Here is a 13,219-nt window from a genome sequence, read left to right as displayed (position 1 = left end):
TGGTGCTTGGGGAGGTTTGAAATTAAAGCAAACATCATGAAGATTTTAAGAAATAGAAATGAGTTACAGAGGTGGAGAACTGAATGTGTTCATGTATGCTGGGCTTCAGTCTGTCAACATGGGAAATTTTAAAAGAAAAGACAATTAAAAACATTCTCCTGACAAGAAAGAGTGGCTATTTGCAAACCTACTTCCCTTTCCTAACCCTATTGATAAGAAAACAAGATCAGCATCATCAATTTTAAAGGGAACCCAAAGCTCTTGAATAACAATTTCACTTATCTTGAAGGTTTTCATTTGATTCATGGTAAACTGGACCTTAGAATAAAATGTCTTTCTCCCCTTTTCCTGTCCTTAGTAATATCAAGTAAGAACTGCGAAAGAAAAAAAATACATATAATTTTCTTAATTTTCACCTGACAGTTGATAGAATTCCTGTTTTAAATTTTATCTTTTCAAAAAGACCATAAATTCCCATACTAAATATTGTGTGTATATAGTTGCAAAGAGCAACTTGTGTATTTCTTTTCTTGGTTCTCAATGTCTTTTCAACCTGTCAACACAGTAAGCTAAATTGTTTTGTCTAAATAGCATTTTGTGGCAGATGATTATTCCGACATGAATAAAGTCCTCATTTTATGTATCTATTTGATGGTGCTGGGGATTAAACCCAGGGCCTCGTGCATGCTAAGCAAGCATTCTACCACTGAACTACACTCCCAGCCCTGAACTGCTCATTTTAAACAGGAAGGCCTAGATGTGTATCACCAGTTCTCAGAAACAGGCAGGACTGTGTTTCGATGCCGTTAATGCCTTCTGATTATCAAACTGCTATGTCCATGCTAATTGCTAAATCCTGTGGGATCTCACTAAGATGAGATACAGCCAAGAATCAAGAGTGAAACTCCAATTCAGCAGAGGTGGTGCTTTTAACATCTTAAGACCATATTCATTATAGCTATGACTGTTAAGTTGGTAGAGGCAGAGGCCATTCGTTAATCATTACCTGAGTGGGGTGAGAGCAACCTGTCCTGATGCAGGAAGTTAACTTTTCTGTTTCCCCTTTAGGTCACTTCCAACTCCAGAATATCATACCATTCCTAGATTACTGTGGGCAAAATCAAGCTGAAGATTCAGTCACTTGGAGTTAAAATGACATTTTCTTTCAGTTCCCCTGCGTGGTGGAAACAAAGCTGTCTGTCTGTATCCCATGCTTACCCTTCATAACCTGGCCTGATGTCTTGGTGCCACTTGGGGAGAGCTTTTCCATCACTGTTGAGCTTTCAAGGTGCTGGATTAATCCTCCTCAGACAACCATTCTTTGTCTTCTAATCTTGCTTTTTCATCATTTTGTCTTTTTTTTCATGGATACATGAAAACACAAAAAAATGTCTATTAATGGAGTACTCTGTGATGTTTGAATATAAATGTCTATTAGTTTAATGTTTAAATAGGTTGGAACATATGCATCTCCTCAAATATGTTTCATTTCTTTATGATGAAAACATTCGAAATCTTTCTTCTAAACTTTTTGAGCTATCTCGCACAATATCAATAGTCTCCCTGGTGTGCAAACTATAACTTAACACTGTCAACAGACCTCTGCCCATCCCACCCTGCTCTGCTCTCCTGGTCTCTAGTATTCATCATTCTATTTTTGACTTCTATGGGCCCAATTTCTTTAAATTTCACAGTTAAATGTGATCCATGTGATACTAGTCTTTCTTGTGCCTGGCTTATTTCACTTAAAATATTAATCTCTAGTTCCATCATATCACAAATGACAGGATTTCACTCTCTTTTATGGCTGAATGTGATATAGGTACCACATTTTTTTTCTCTATTCATTAGTTGGTGGACACCTAAGTCATTTCCATTTCTAGGCTATTGTGAATGCTGCTGTGATAGACGTGGGAATGTAGGGACCTCTTCAACATACTGGTTTCATTTCCTTTGGACACACAGCCAAAGTGGGATTACTGGATCATATAGTAGCAGTTCAACATTTAATCTTTTGTGGAACCATTCTCCATAATAGCTTTGCAGTTGCTAATTTTACAGTGGAAAAAAAAAAGGAATGTTTGGGTATGATAATTTTAATCTTTTCTGAATTGAGTTGACTAATCTGGTTTTAAAGCAAATTGGTAAATACTTCCTATTATTTTCCCACCAAAAGTGTACAAGGTTATCCTTTTTCCTATGTCCTCCCCCTTTTCTTGTCTTTTAGTCTGGATTTTAGTTGCATTGAGGATGAACAATATCCTTGTAGTATTTATTTCCAGAATAAAACTGGTCAATTTTTCTTTGCTTTTGGTTTCCGCTGCTCTTGCTAATTTTTGTTTCATTTTGGGGGGGTCTTAAACAACATGCTGAGTTGAAAGTCATTGGAAAAACTTCCCCCAAAGTGCTTCCTTATCCCTAATCAGTGCGTGGAAAGGACCCTCTGTTCTTATCAATAAAATAGCTTTCTGGCTATTAGCCAATCCTGTTCTACTCCCACACTAAGGAAACGCCTGTAGATTGCAGAGGATTAGAGATTTTAGTGAACATTTCCTTTCACTGCACTCAGTCCTGGGAAGCACAATTTTGAGACAGAAAGACATAGAGACAGGCCCAAAAAGAAAAGCTCAACCTGATAGAGGAAAGGAACAGGCAGAGATGAAGGCTGAAAGAGATAGCAAGAAGGGGAGAGTGGGGCCAGAGAGACTAGCAAAAGGTACACAGAGGGAGAGCACTGAGGAAGAGAAAGTAAGAGAACATAGAGGGAGACTGAGAAAGAGAGAGGCAAGGGGGGCTGTGACCATTTTTCAAATAGAAACATACTATGTTTGAGAAACATCTAATAACCTATGCTGGCTGGGTACGGTCTCACACTTGTAAACCCAGTGGTTAGGGAGGCTGAGGCAGGAGGATCACAAGTTCAAAGCCAGCCTCAGCAACTTATTGAGGCCCTAAGCAACTCAGTGAGACCCTATGTCAAAAAATAAGAAAGGCTGGGGATGTGGCTCAGTGGTACCTAAATAAATAATCTATGCCTTTAAATCAGTCCCAAACACACAGATCTTTTGAGCCCATGTCTTCTGTGAGAGAAAACATCAGAAAGTGAGCTGGAGGTGTCCCTATGACAGGCCAGATTTCCCTGCCGAGGATGAGAAAAATTCAGCTGAAGATTATAGTCAGTAGATGATCAGAATAAATGCTTTGAATTCACCTAGACATCAAACCCATATTAACCATCCAAAGAACCTTCCAAAGCAATGTCATTTTAGAAAGCATGTTAATGAAATTGGGTGTGATAAAATGGAAGCGATTCTCTTGTTTGGTTTTATTAAAATGAGTCCATCTCGTGAAATGGATCCATTTCCCATTTCTCAACATCTTATCAGAGGATGCCATTGCAGTGGGGACTAAGAGCTCCCTTTCCAATTTAATGGGAAATCAAAGGCACAGAGCCACCTGCACAGGCGAAAACCAACAACTCTGAAGGATGACCCTTCAGTGGAAATGCATTCTGGGGCAGGCCATGTGTTTTCCCGGGACTCATGTTTTAACCCCAGTGTCGTTCCCTGTACTTTATCTCAGTAAGATCCTGGCTTAGGCTGTTCTCTACCCAGTGTCAGCAGTGGGCAAACAATAATTGTCAGAGCTCAGATTTCTCTAAGACCTCATCTTCTCAAAGTGGATGTTATAGGTGTAAAGACCAGTGAAGTTGATAATGAAATAGCAAGTATTCCTTTAGGATTTTGATGTCGGAGAAAGGAACTCATTGTCTCCATTGCCAAGAAGCTGTCACATCTGCTTTAATTATGATTAATAACATACACATACCTGAGAAGGTTTTTTTTCTCTCTCTCTCTCTCTCTCATGCTGACTTTCTTAAAATGCCTCTTTGCTAAATATTATCTCAGAAGCCAATGCAACTGTAGCTTTAGGGACAGACTGGGACAGTGTTGCTGTATGCAATGGTGTTTATAAACATTTCTGCTTGGCTGAATCCATCAGGTTCCAACATCTCTCTGTGTGTAATTACTTTTCTTTGCAGCCTTTTTTCTTTTTCTTTCTTTTTTTTTTTTTTTTACTTAGAGGAGAATTAAATGGGGAGTAATTATAATATTGGTGTAAGAGTTAAGAAAGAAGCACATATTAATTGTGAATTGCAGCTAAATCAGTATAATAGAGCTATCTTTTTTAAATTTTAATGGACACAATTCCTTTATTTTATTTATTCATCTTTATGTGGTGCTGAGGATTGAACCCAGTGCCTCAAACATGCAAGATGAGTGCTCCATCACTGAGCCACAACCCCAGCCCCTAATAGAGCTATCTTGATAGTTATAGTTTAGTAAACAACCTCAACCACTGTTAATCAGACACACACACACACACACACACACACACACACCATCAAATGAAGATCATTTATGGTTGAATTCTATGATGCCCAGTTAGCTCTGCATTATTTAGACAGAAAGTGATTTTCTAAAGTATGTGTATTTGAAGAGGATATTATAAAGAAGTATGAATTTTGCACAGGTTTTGACCCCTTTTTTTAAATCTAGACATATCTTTTGCTCATTCTTGTTAACATTCCCAGAGTGTTTTATATTTGCAAATTGCTTTACTCTGGTTTTGCTAGTTATTCCCAATGCTAATACACACCTGACCTCATTCTATTGTTTAGGTAAAGTTAACAGGCCTCAGAATTCAGTGAGTTGATGGCTTCATCTCTGGCTTAATTAGACAGTTTAAGCTCTAATTGGCTGGTGTTAAGTCAATCAATCAGTGAGAGAGTTGAACCTACACTCACTGGGAATTGTGGGAGCAATTGATCTAGTCAGCACCAGACACTTCAGCAGAAATCACTTATTCAGAGCAAAACTATATGTTTCAGAGGGCCCTGGCAGTGAGTGTCTGTGAATTTCTGGTCAGTGCTGTGGCAGTTCAACCCTATCTGTGTGCAGAATTTGAGGAAAAGCACATTGCCCGATCCCCTGTGCAGCTGAAGGAAAACATGTTAGAATTAAGTGTATTTGCTCACCAGGATAAAGACAGAGGTAACTGTCAACTAGAATAAAATTTGCCTTTTGGAAAGGGAAGCAAAGGCAAATTGGAAGGCACAGATATCATGAGACTGCTGTGTGGGCAAGCGTTCTGGAAATGTTGGTATTGGATGGAGCATAGACTCATATATATTCTGAATCCATTGGTTTGTGAATTCCTCAAAGGAAGGACTGGGTCACACCTGTCTTTGTATCTCTTATAGAGTCTAGCCCTGGCCTCATGTGCTGCATTTACTGAATGAATATATAAAACACTTGTTCTCAGAGTGGCTAAACCACTGCTCAAAATGTGAATTTCTTTAAAACTTAGTATTTGTCATTGAATGGCCATTTATCGTATTATTTAAACTTGGTCCAAAAAATGTCCCCAAGTCAACCTGCTCCTGTAGGGAATATGCACAAGAATGTGCTTGTATCACTCTATATACATGGGTTGGTTCTCAGGATACCCACCTTGAAGGGATTAGAATCATTTAATGGCATGAATTCTGATATGTGTAGAACAAAAAAATACCAGCCATTGACACAATGCAGATGAATTCTGAAGACTGATAATGGCTACGTTTAGCTTCGTTATGTATTCTCTACACTTCTGTGAATGTTTAAAAATGTTCCTATTAAAACATTAAATAAAATAATCAACTGCATAACTGATATTCTCACCTTGTACATTTTGATTCACAGACTTGTAGGGCTGACAAATACTCTAAAATAGCCATTTAGTTCCTATCCTTTTCTTTGCCTGAGAGGGAACAGAAGATATGATGATGGGAAGAGGTTTGCAGAATGGATAGCAAGAGAGCTGATGAAAGAACCAACTAGGAACTTATTTTTCATGGCTTTGGCTATTTTAAAGACAGCATGACAAATAAGTGGTATGATAAATAAATCCAGAAATCAATGTTAACCTGAATATCCAGACAATGAAGGGAAATGGTTTTCAATGTAGTCTTGAATTTTCTTCTTGTTGATTTTGGGGCATTAGACTGGTTTAGTTTATAGCACCCCAGAGTCCCTTCCTGCGTGGTATAGACCCTGCCAACCTCGCTGGGCTCTTCTGCAATTTTCGTCCTGGTTTATCATGGTCCAGCTGGCTTTTATGACCCTTGAATATGCCATGATTATTCCTACCAACAAGCCTTTGCACTTTGCTTCTCTTTGACTGGAACTCTCCTTTGACCATATCTTCATAAGGCTGGTTCCTTCTGACTCTTATTATTTTAAATGGATTTTATTTATTTATTGAACAGTTTTAAGTTCACAGCAAAGTTTAGGGGAAAGTATAGAAAATTCCCATTTATCCTGTTCCTGCACTTGTACAGCCTTCCCAGTATCAACAACCTACCCCAGAGTGGTACATCTGTTACAAATAATTAACCTACACTGAGACATGATCAACACCCTAATTCCTATGGTTCACTCTTGGTTTGGTACATTCTAAGGGTTTTGACAAATGTGCAATGGCCTGTAACCTCCATTGAAGCATCATATAGAATAGTTTCACTGCCCTAAAATTTCTCTGTACTCCGTCTCTTCATCCTTCTCTTCCTCCAACCCCTGGGTTACTATTTAGTTATCTACCTTTTCAGAGGAGCCCCTCCTCAACAGCCTAGCTAAAATAGCAGTCTCTCTTGGCCCTGGACATTTTGTACCCCTTATTTTATTCCATTTTCTAATACTTGGAATTATCATGTCAATTTGGCTGCATGGTTTTTTCTTACCTGTCTTTTATAAGATCCCTGAGTAGAATATATTGGTCACTGCTCCATACCTTAACTCCTAAAGCTATGTCTGGCATATGTAAATCCTCAACAAATATTTGTGGAGTGTATGAATCTACTGTGTTTAGAGAGGAAGACAGTCACATTCATAAAATGATCTGGCAAGTGCCAGCATACAGCATGCTGCTATGAGAACCAAATGAAGGCCTGTCTAACTCAGACCTGGAGAATCAAGGAAGCCTTCCCTGAGAAAAGTACCATCAGATGAAGATTCAAACATAGGGGAGTTGGCCTGGGAGTGAATGCTACCAGTGCCCTACCCACATCATCTTGGCATTCACCGTCACTGTGCCTCCAACTCAGCTCTTTCTACATGTCTGCAGGCCTTTTGTGGCTGGCAGGCAGAAAGTGCTGGGGAGTTAAGTTACTTCCCAGGAGCAGCCCACAACCAATGACTAATGGGAGCAAGTAGATAAGTACCCCAGCTTCCTTGCTTCTGAGATCCCCCAGGGAGATGGAGCCTCCATTGGTCACGATATGAACCCATTCAATGGTCACCCATCATCAGCTGCCTTCTCTTCCCCACCTCACATCCACACCCACCCTACACATGCTTCCTGACATCATCCCCTGAAACCTTTGTTTCAGGTTCTGCAACTTTGGACATCTGGCAAAGAAAAAAGAGCAAGGTCATTCTGGACAAAGACAACAGCTTTTATAAGAAGCCCAGACTTGTTTTGAGTGTAAGAAATTAATTTTGGATAAGTTGTGATCTGAGTGTTAGGAAATGAGGTTAGAAAAATATCAGACTGGCTTGTTTGTCTCTTGTATGGGTTTTCCAGGGAATAGTGGTAGTAGATCTGTACCATTCTATCTGCAGTTCTCTGTATGCGAACAAGAATATAAGTCTGTCTGTATGTATGTATCATGGGTTTTCCTCAATGCTGAAATATGCAGTTCTAGAATACAGCAGAAGTACCTGGCTTAGGCTGGGAATTATACCCACACTCTTGTTCCTCTTTGGATCTCCTCATCAAATGTACTAATTAGACACAGCAGTAATATGGGCAAATCAGTTTTGTATGTGAAGTCAAAATGAGAAAAAAAAAAAAAACCCAGCCAACATAAAATAATTGGTACCTTGGTCTGAATAAAGACCTGAACAGCCTGTCAGGAATAATATAGCCTGTGCCTTTGGCCTTCCCCCGCTGCCTGGCAGATTTGGTGGCAAGAAGCTATCTGTGGCTTCCAAAGTGCTTTGGGTCCCCACGTCCCTGACCTCATGCCTTTTTCAAAGGGGAATCTTCAGAGAAACCCACGCTACATTTAACTTCAGGAGCTCTCTCATGGGCTTGTGTCTAACCAGACACAGCCGATCTGAATATTTCCTGCATGCTAAGCAGACCATTGTCAGCCGCTTCCTCTAGGCTAGATTGTTATAAATGCTGTTTATGATCCTGCTATGACAACTGTGAAGGACATGGCAAAGAATTTATCACAGGATTATTCATCCACCAGCAGAATACCTAATAAGATTCTAAATGACCCAAGATGATAATAAGATCTAGCTTGTAGCAATAAGGTATTAATAAACTGCTTTTTTCAATAAGGGAGAATCCTGGCATCATTACCCTGACATATTTGTTTTGCTTATATTTTGTGAACAAAGTAGGGCTGCTGGATTGAATAGTAAATTTATAAAAACCCCTGATGTATGAAAAATACAACCCACGTGAAGTGGAACCCATAGGTTAAAGTCAAGAGCACAGTGTTTGCCTATGACATCCAAGTGCCTGACTCCCAAGCCATCGATTCTAATTGTTCCATGCCATTTGCCTTTGTATTTAAAAATTATATAAGAATAATATATCGCCTGCTGTTGACCACAAGGCCATAATTCAAATGAAGAAATTTAGTAAAATCATAAACCAAGAAAAGTGCAGCGTGGATGAATAATGGATGAAGTGGGAACACTGAATTCAAAATGAAACCTGGGAATCTGCTGCATGTCCCTGTTTTGGAAATAAAACTATTCAATATTAAATTAACAAAAAAAAATGGATCCCATTCATTGTCACTTAACCAGTCCTAGTGAGGGAGAGTGGCAGAGATTCAAGAACCTGCTGTTACTAATTTTTTAAATAGCAGAATACAGAAGAGTTGGCTCTTCCCTTGGAGGTGTGAGTGCACCCTGCTTTGGTTTTGCCTTTCTGCCTCACAGTTTTTCTGCAGCTGCACTGTGCAAGGACAAGACCCAAAAGGCTCAAGATGCTTTTACTTACTTTCTGGCAAGATAGTCTTGTGCCTTAGAAGGTGTTTTCTGGTGAATTAAATACATCAGAGCAATATCAGTAGAGAAGTTAGCAATGTTCTTATTTATGAGATCTAATGTACACATAATAAAATGCACAATTCCTAAGGGTATACAGTTTGAAGAGTTTTAACCAGTCAATTTCTGGAACCCACCACTCAAAACAAGTTATGGAACATTTTCAACTTCTAGAAAGTTCCCTTGTGCACCATTCCTCTAAGCATCCCTCATTCTCCAGCCCCGGCAATGATTGTTCTGACTTCTGCCATTGGATTTGCTTGTTGAACGCCACATAAATGGAAACATGCAGTGTACGCTTTTGTGCCTCCTTTTTCTTACTCAACACCGTATTTTTGAGAGTCACTCATGTCGGTGTGTGATTATTATCCACTCCTTTTTGCTGCTGTGTGGATATACCACACTGAGTTTATCCATCTTCTTGTTGATGCACATGTGGGGCCCTTATGAATAAAGCTGCTATAAACATGTACCAATATTTTGTTAACTCTAAGTGGATCATGACCTAGATATAGATGCTAAAAGCATAAAACTGCTAAGAGAAAATAGAGAAAAATCTTTATAACCCTAGGGATAAACAAATTTTCCTAGATAAGACACCAAAAACATAAACTAAAATAAACAAGTGATAAATGAGACTTCATCAAAATAAAGAACTTGTGCTCTTTGTGTATGAGTCTTTTTGTGAATCCACTTTTATTCATCTGAAGCACCACTTACTAGGTCACAGGGGAGATATTTAAGAAATAGCCAATGGTTCTCCAATGGTTGATGCATCTTACACTTCCACCAACTGTCCGAGAGTATTCCACATATGCCACGCCCTTTTCAACACTTAGTGTTGTACGTTTCTCTGGGCTGTTCTGGTAGCAGAACGTTTGAGCAGGCAGCTTGTTCATTGGATCTTTAATTATCAATTATAAACATAAAAATCACCAAACAGGTAGACTGGTGACTGATTGGATTTCACAATTCCCAAATTTCCTTTTGTGTAAAGTTCACAGATTGAACATTTAAGGCAGGATATTCTGATCCCTGCATTTTAGACTGCCAGACCATCTTCAGGTTGGCTTCTCATTCCTTTAGTATTTGTCTCCAGTTCCAGCTCCTTTGCCCACTTTGTAGACCTAATTCTTATAAAAGATTTTAACACACATTTAATTGAGGATTCCGTCTGATTGGTCTAAAAATCTCACAATAAAATGACTCAAACTTTAGGGAACATGACGCAAATTATAAAAGAGTATTATTTTATGTAGAAGAGAAGATTTGAAAGGATCCTAAAACTGTCTGTTTAAAAAGTGGCTTGTCCAAAGCCCACCCTAGGGCATGGGTGGAGATGATAGCCTAGGGTAAAAAGCATGCTAGGCCTTCTCAACAAATTCCATTTGGGAACTACATTTATAAAGAGAAATAATGAAACTGCTGCCTGGCATTCGCCATAAAAATCTCTTGACAAATAAAAATCAGAACTTTAACTTCTCTTTAAAATGAATTTATACAATTTTCAGCCCACTGGGTGGGACCCACTTGCGTATGGAATGGGACCTACTGAGTTGTGATGAAAGTCCCTCTATTCCTTCTCTCTGTCACTCATGGGTCACATGAAAATGGCCCTCTATTCCAGGATGGATATCCTCAGGACAGAACTTAAAGAACTCAAGGACAGAACTTAAAGCCAGAAGCCTCCAAGTGTCTGATGACTGCACTGTCCCCTTCTGAGAAAAATAGCCAAAGGCTGTGTGCTGAACACTGTTTGCCCTGCTACGAAGGACCTTGCAGCCCTCGTCCCATTTGACGGCCTAGAAATTCCTATCATTACAAAAGTACTTAGCTATAGGCTGGGCACGATAAAAACGATGCTAAAGATGACAGTAAAAATGGACATTGATTAAACATATCACAGCAACTCTGGTCCACAGCTTAATACTTTTGTTAGGAAGACAACTCCTAATTATCTTCACTGTCATGTTTGGTTTGCTGTACTCTGCCACTAGGGGGTAGCAGCATTGCTATTGTTTCAACTTAAGTCAATGCAAATTTTGTTTACAGTTCTTAATCTTTCTAGGGGCATTTTTTTTCCCTCCATTTAGAATGGATATAAGTGATCTTCCAGCGATTTTTAGATAGTAATTCAATTATTTAAGAGATGAACCTGGTGTCTCATAAATGCTGCAGAAGTACAGTGACATAATTTTCTTTTTCCTTTCAATCCATTATTTTATGTCTTCATTAATTATTCTATTTGTAATAGTTTTGCTTGCTAAAAGAAGTGTCTACTGTCAGTAATAAATTATTAGCACATTCCTTCTGTACTTTGCACTTGCCTATAGCACTTAGTTTTTCCACATCTATATGAGCAGGTGTTATATTTGGGAATTCTTAGAGGAAGAGGACTTGTATCTTGTGTACTGGGGAACATGGCAGAAGACAATCGCTCCGACTCCCAAGGATCTTAAAGTCTGGTTATGAAGATGAGATGTCTGCACGTTAAGTGGACTTATGAGTCTAAAACAGGAGTGTTAAAAATCTCCCAGCATTTTAGAGAATTTATCAATTTCTCTTTGTAATTTGGTTAAATTTTTTGCTTCAAAAAGTTTGAAGTAATGTTCTTTGGTTCATTCAATCTCATGATTGTTATATATCCCTGGAGAACTGGTCCTTTTATTTCTCATAAACTGGAGACTTTCTTAACTTCTAATGAGGGTTTGTCCCCTTAATTTTTTTTTATCTTAATAGTTTTAAACTTTCTTTGGGTTTGTATTTGACTGATATATCTATTCCCCATTCTTCCCTCCCAGATTTTTGGGTCATTATATTTCATGTATGTCTCTTCCAGTAAGAATATAACTGAATTATTAAAAACACAAGAATGACAGCCATTGCAATACATAGAGGTCCATGGAGATAGCACCTGGCAAGTTGGAGCCGGATGGACCCTGGGAGACTCTGTGCCTTGCTGAGGAAAAGCAACTAAACATGGGCAAAGGAGAGTCTTAAAAAGCTGAGACGCAAAATGCCATCCTATACATTCTTTGTGCAAATTTGCTGGGTGGAGCACATAAAGTACCCAGATGCTTTAGTCAGCTTCTCAGAGTTTTGTAAAAAGTGCTCACAGAGGCAGAAGACCATGTCTGCTAAAGAAAAAAGAAGACTTGAAGACATGGCAAAGGTGGACAAGTCTTATGATAAAAGAGAAATGAAAACCTATATCCCTCCTAAAGAGGAAACGAAAAAGAAGTTCAAGGATCCCAACGCACCCAAGAGGCCTCCGTTGGGCCTTCTTCATGTTCTGTTCTGAGTATCGCCTATCTGTTGGTGATGTCCCAAAGAAACTGGGAGAGATGTGGAATCCCACTGCTGCAGATGACAAGCAGCCTTACAAAAAGAAAGCTGCTAAGCTGAAGGAAAAATACAGAAGGGATATGGCTGCCTACCGAGCTAAAGACACGCTGGATGCGGCAATAAAGGGAGTTGTTAAGGCTGAAAAAGCAAGCAAAAGAAGGAAGAGGAGGAAAATGAAGAGGAGGAGGAAGAAGAAAATGAAGAAAGTGAAGATGATGATGATGAATCAGTTGGTTCTGATACAAGTTTTTTTTTTTTTCTATAAAGCATTTAACCTCCCTGTACAGACTCACTCCTTTTAAATAAAAAAGGTTTTTAAATGTAAGGCTGTGTAAGATTTGTTTTTAAATTGTACAGTGTCTTTTTTGTAGAGTTGCACGACTGAATGGGTCTCCATAGCCCTGTCCTGGTGGTATTTTCAATGACCACTAACCTTGCTTTGTAGTATATGGAAATTTAAGGTAGGTTCTTGATGGGAACATAGCACGATTAGTTGTATATGAGGACAGTAGTTTTTCATCTTCAGTTGTCTCTGATGCAGCTTTATACAAAATAATTGTTGTTCTATTAACTGAATACCACTCTAATTGCAAAAAAAAAAAAAAAAAAAAGTTGTAGCTGTTTTGTTGACATTCTGAATGCTTCTAATATCAGTAAAAGAAAAGAACATTTGTCTTTAGCTGCCCAGTTTAGTCATTTGAATTTCATGATTTAAACATGATTTCTTTGGACTCTTTTCAATCATCTTGTTTGTTGTTTCAGTA

At 38.7% G+C, this 13,219-nt stretch overlaps 1 non-coding gene and 1 pseudogene across 1 annotated transcript; one reads left to right on the top strand and one right to left on the bottom strand.

The window, feature by feature from the left end:
- Window positions 1–649: 649 nt before the first annotated feature.
- Window positions 650–721, bottom strand: Trnaa-agc (transfer RNA alanine (anticodon AGC)). Its single transcript has one exon. It is a non-coding gene; the product is annotated as a tRNA-Ala (tRNA).
- Window positions 722–12,126: 11,405 nt separating this feature from the next.
- The window catches only part of LOC114082317 (high mobility group protein B1-like), a 67,904-nt pseudogene continuing 66,811 nt past the window's right edge, over window positions 12,127–13,219 (top strand).

The sequence above is a fragment of the Marmota flaviventris genome, chromosome 2 (genome assembly GCF_047511675.1).
Source record: "Marmota flaviventris isolate mMarFla1 chromosome 2, mMarFla1.hap1, whole genome shotgun sequence".
Taxonomy (NCBI): domain Eukaryota; kingdom Metazoa; phylum Chordata; class Mammalia; order Rodentia; family Sciuridae; genus Marmota; species Marmota flaviventris.
This window is presented reverse-complemented; position numbering and strand designations above follow the sequence as displayed.